This window comes from Alosa pseudoharengus, unplaced genomic scaffold (genome assembly GCF_046254945.1).
Source record: "Alosa pseudoharengus isolate Yale_2024_CS ecotype anadromous, Long Island Sound unplaced genomic scaffold, YU_APseudo_1.1 YU_APseudo_1.1_scf_24, whole genome shotgun sequence".
Lineage (NCBI taxonomy): Eukaryota > Metazoa > Chordata > Actinopteri > Clupeiformes > Clupeidae > Alosa > Alosa pseudoharengus.
This window is the reverse complement of record NW_027468689.1, coordinates 17,894,572-17,900,348: the sequence shown is the minus strand read 5'-3', so window position 1 is coordinate 17,900,348 and position 5,777 is coordinate 17,894,572.

The following is a 5,777-nucleotide window of genomic DNA, read 5'->3' as shown; positions in this document are numbered from 1 at the left end:
AACCCCTCACTGCTCCCCGAGAGCCGCTGTTGTTGCAGGCAGCTCACTGTGCCGGGATTACTGTGTGATCACTGTGTGCTGAGTGTGTTTCACTAATTCACGGATTGGGATAAATGCAGAGACCAAATTTCCATCAAGGGATCAAAAGAGTATATAAACTACGTTAAGCGACAAGTGAGGGCCATTCCTCTTTGCACAACTTTTCTGTTCTTCTAACTGGCTTTTTTCACTGATACACCACATCATCAACTTCACATGTGGTGTAACTGGTAAGGAGTTAGAAAAAAAACTTTTTTATTACATAAAACCCGACACTGTGAAGCTTTACATTTCCAGTACTCATAGAGAGCTTAGCAAAACTACATGTCCATTCTCCTGAATCGTTGTACAGGTTTGGGAGACCTCTGTGTTAGGTGTAATGGTGACATTAGATATACATATGTTACAAATGTGCCTGGTACATAGCCTATGTGTTAGCTCAGATTTCTTATCAAACTTATAAGACAATGTAAGTATTGATTCTGCCCTGAGAGGATAGTCAACACTAAAGGATGCTTAACAAACAAAATATTCAAAAGCTAGTCAAAATAAGCTGTGTGTATTTCTGATTCAGAATCAGATGACATAGGAAAGAAAAGGGATAGGAAGGGAAATTAAAAAAAATATATATTTTCATCAAATGAGAGAATAATAATCTGTTCAGATTCAGAATGTTCCATTTCAAGGGGTAGGATAATTGTTTTAACTGAAGGCATTAAGAATAGAAGTGATAGTTGTCTAAACCAATTTTCAGTCCAAATGTTAAGGAAATTGTTGCAATTATATAAACTTGTATCATTATCTAAGTTATTAAATTGAAAGGATGTGTAGCCTTTGATGTTTTAAGATAAGGGTTACAACCTATTTGATACCTAATTGATACATTCTAATTAATATTCTATAAGGACAACCAGGCTAGGGTAGGTACAATAAAAAGCAAATAATGCAACAAATGATCAAAACTTTTTGATGCCTGATCAACCAGCAACTTTTTCAAAATTCTGTGACCAGCAACGTTTTCAAAAAAAGTCCAGCATTCAAACGACATTAATTAATACACCACGATGTAAAATAAAATAATAGCCTATTGGTTAGTAAAAGGCAAACGCATTTAAAAGGAGTGGATACAATGACAACTTTAGCCTACTTTGCATTGCCTTAAAGTTGACCAGGCACTGGCAAATATGAGAATCTATTAGCTCAGTCTTCCAAAAGATTCACAAAATAATGATGAAGGGTACACGACTTTTTTTTCCATCTTAAATTGTATGCAGGCACTATATTGGAGATTAAAGAGAGTTAACTGAAAATGTGAAAGAAAATCAAACAGAGGTCAAGTGATATTATTAGGCTAATAACAAAAGCTCATTGATTTCTCTTGACAGAAGTATAGCCAAAGCACTCAAATATTTCGGATAGGCTATATTTTGGATAGCATAGAATATTTTGGATAATTTGAATAGCTGACAATGGCAAAGCCTTTACATGCAAGACTACGGCATATAAAAAGACTACGACATCAAAAAAGATAATTCACAGTATAGATCTCACTCACGATCCAAGTAGTGTCGCTTTCTCAGCTGTTTCTGTCCATTGGTGATGAGTATCGAATCCAGGTTTGAACTTCCAGCGGAGCCACGAGTCCTTTGCGCTGAGCCTACGACGTAACCTGACACGATTAGTTAGACGATTATTAATTGTTTTAAAATCATGTAATGTTGTCAAATAACGTAAGCTAAAGCTGCAGAATATAGTGCCTTGAATAACTTCGTTTTGTCGGTCTTAAATTTCTTTGACGCCAAACGACAAATATTCCTTTACTTGGGGCCCCTTTCCTTCACTCGTCTCGGTGAATCAAAAGTCAACGGTGTCTTGTGTTGACAGACTGTGGAGTAATCCCAAATGACACCTTTCCCCTGTGCACTCTGTGGTGGAGGTGAAGTGTCTGATCACAGTAAATTACTTTTCGTTGCCTCTTGAAGACGGAAGCGACGATACCTTAGGCATGGGAAACGGGACGGAGAGAGGGAGCGATGGGAGGGGGCAGCGTGGGTGCGAGGGAGGGCACAGATGCTGGATCCACGTATTTCAGCTCGTCATTCAAACATACATGCGTGCGTGAACAACCAACATAGTCTAATATCAATCAGAAGAAAACATCATCTTCCTATAAATGCAAGCATTTCAAAACCAGGGTGAAATCGGCGGCATATAGCCTACCCACCGACAAAGTTTTTTTTAAAAAAGATTTTAGACTGACATTTGGGGAATTCCGCACGATTTCTGCGATTTCATGAACAAAACAAACATCTTATCTCATCTGTCAAAGCCAAGGCGAAATAAATAGCCTGCTACTTTACCTGACACTACAGCAGTAAAGAATTCACTGTCAAACATTTTCTATGCGAAAAGATCACTACCATGCGGTCTGTTTAGGCACTGCAGTTGGTTTTTAAGAATACCCTTAACCCATGATCCAACTCGCTTAGTTAATTTACATTGCCCATCTTAACTGTAGGCCTACCTCAAAACATTTTTTTTACATTTTATTTTACATTTTTTAATTTTTAAAAAAAAATAAAATAGAAACAAAATTAAATTAAAACAAAAGAGAGTTGGAAAATTGCACTGACAACAACATGTGATATAATTTATTAAAACGTTTGTATGTATTCTTTATTTTAATAGGGTTGATTAGGAGAACCTTTACTTTAATATCAGTGGCTATATCAATCTATGCCATCAAGGGGAGGGATAATGAACAGTTATGTTGGTATTTTATTCTAGTCTCACTATTCAAACGGCCAGTCTACTTGGAGGATGAGACTAAAAATAATTTCTGAGTGAAAATAAATAATGAAACACACACACACACACACACACACACATACACACAAAGGAGCTAGTTGTATCATGGGCGATATTAATCTATCGTTCAATAGGCCTACATGAATTAGCATAACCCAAACATTTACTGTCGTATGAGCGCCTTGAATTTCCCCTTGGGGATCAATAAAGTATCTATCTATCTATCTAGGCCTATACCTTTCTTCGAAAAGTAGCCTATATTGAACAGTCTCCAAAATTTCTAATATTCATTTTCATAAGGACTCACCCTGTAGCAATTGCCACTAAAATAAGCTCGAGAGCATATCGTAGAGAGGTTAATGTAATTTTATGGTGACAAAGAAGATAATGATGCAGTCTTTTACTGAGTCTACTGTATGTGGTAACGTGATCATTGAGCATGTGAACAATTTTGCGCTTAAGGGAAACTCTTTTTCGCGCATACGCACATTAGCGGGTATGCAAAATGCCACATACATAGATACAGAGAGAGAGAGAGAGAGCATGTCTTTGCGCGCACGTATGAATTAGTAAATTGGTGAGGCCGTGCGCTCCTGTGCATATCTTCTTATATTTCTTTCTCTCTCTCTCTCTTTCTCTCTCTCTCTCTCTCTCTCTCTCTCACACACACACACACACACACACACTCATACACACACACACACGGAGCAGATGAAGTTGTGATGGATGGCCTTGCATGCCCTGCCTCAGCCTGAGTGCTTTTGACAGCTAACCACAGGACTATTAACTCAACCTCAGCTCAGCTCCGGTGGGGGGGCCTGCGAGAGGAACTCACACAAGCGCAACCTTCCCAGTCGCGGTGGAGTGCGGAGCGGATCCGGCCCGGCCACGATCCGGACACACCCGAGTCTGTTCATTCTTTGGTCGGCTTCTATTTGGGCCCAGCTGCGTTCCAAAAAACCCACACTCCTACGCTCTTAACTAGTCATATGTATTACACATTATGAATTATTTCATGAGGTCTTGATAGAACTGGTAAACTAAGAGGAAGTGTGTGGTTTTGTCCACTATTTCCATGGTGTTTTAAAAAACATTAATCTGACAGAAGCTTCATTGGACATGTCCGGCAACTTTCTGAAGCCATAACAGGATTTGCCTTGAAAAACCCTTGTTTAGGACTCTTGTACACAACCACTTAAGGAACATGTGCAAAAAATGATAACGAAAATAAATAAATAAATAATGTCCTTAAGTTGTGCCCACATGAAACCATCTTGTATAAGCTTAAAACTTTTGTGTGTGAAAGCAAAACTTTACTGCAGACCATAGAACATTCACGAGACATTTTGAAAAAAAAAAAAAAGACACTGCTTGTTATAGGCCTATTCCTACACCTGAATAGCCAACCATTAGTATTTGTATGTAAACCTCAATCTTCATCTGTCTTGTGGAAAACAGATAGGGCCTATGGTCAGCATATTTTCTTCATAATAGATGCAACAACATCAACACACTGTTGGGTCTGAGTTCATGATGTCCGAGTCTGAGTTTGTGACAAGGCCTCCCACTGGTGAACTACACAATCTCTGTTTTTTTTAAGACTCGTGGTTTTCCTTCCTTGGTCAAGTACTTTTATCCAGCCAGTGAAGTGAAAGCCTGGGAGGAAAGTGTTCACTTTTAGATGACCCAGTTCTCCCAGTTGACTGTTGACTGAGAGTATCTGCTGCCATGATGTGGCCAGCAGTGGAATTGCAGGCTCTAAGGGAGAAGTTTTAAGCTTGAAGATAAATGTAGTACATAACCAGAGAGAAATTGAAAATGCTTTAAGTGCACCTCATTTCGTCATTGAGAAGTCAATAAGACAGCCTGTGTGTAAATATTATTGTCTTTCAGTATAGGCCATAGAGTGCAATGTACTTGGCTACTGCGAGACAATGCTGCCGATGTTGAGATGGCAGACATAATCTCAGTTGCAGATTTATAGCTTTACTTGGATATTGCCAGTCCACTTGCTTGCAGTGGATACAAGAACTGCTGGAGCCTCTTCCGAGTGATATTGTAACAATGCCTGTTCGGTTCCTGTGTGGGTGCCAGCTAGCGGTCCTTTGCATGAAACAGTGTGCCTCGAGAGAGCTGAGTCAGATCCCAGACTACACAGGACGCTTTGGGAGAGGAGGAGGTTGGGGCGTGGGGGTTGCCCACTCACCCAATGCACTGGAGCGCAATAATCTAGCTCATCTGTGCACCCAACATTTGGCAGAGGTCTTGCCTGCCTGTGTGTGTGTGTGTGTGTGTGTGTGTGTATGTGTGTGAGGGAGAGTGTATGTGTATGTGTTTATGTGTGTGTGTGTGTGTGTGTGTGTGTGTGTGTGTGTGTGTGTGTGTGTGTGTGTGCTTGTGTGTGTGTGTGTGTTTGTGTGTGTGTGTGTGTGTGGGTAAGGAAATATAGTGTGCCTTATGAGTGTATGTCTTTTCCCCTGCAAGTTCTTTCTGTCTCTTAAGCAGGCAAGTGCTGACATATATGCTAAAAAAGTGTATGCTTACTTATGCTTTAAAAAAGTGTGTTATGTATGTGTGTGTGTATACGGTATGTGCGCATGTGCGTGCATAAGTGTGTGTTTCAGCAATAGCTACACAGATGACCAGGTCAATGGCTGCAGTCCACACCAGCCTGCCTTTATACAGCATAATCCAGGCGCTCTTTTCTGGAAAACCTGAATAGCATCTGAACCACTGAGTCAATTTTTGGGTCTCGTTCTCATGACAAAGCAGTTGTCAGGTCGGGTTTATAAAAACCTGGCCGGTATAAAAACATCACAGTGTGTACGTCCAGGGCAGCGCCTCAGATCTCACTCTTAAGGCACTCACACACACACACAAACACACACTCACACACGTACACACACCCGCAGCGGATCAGAAAGTCCAAA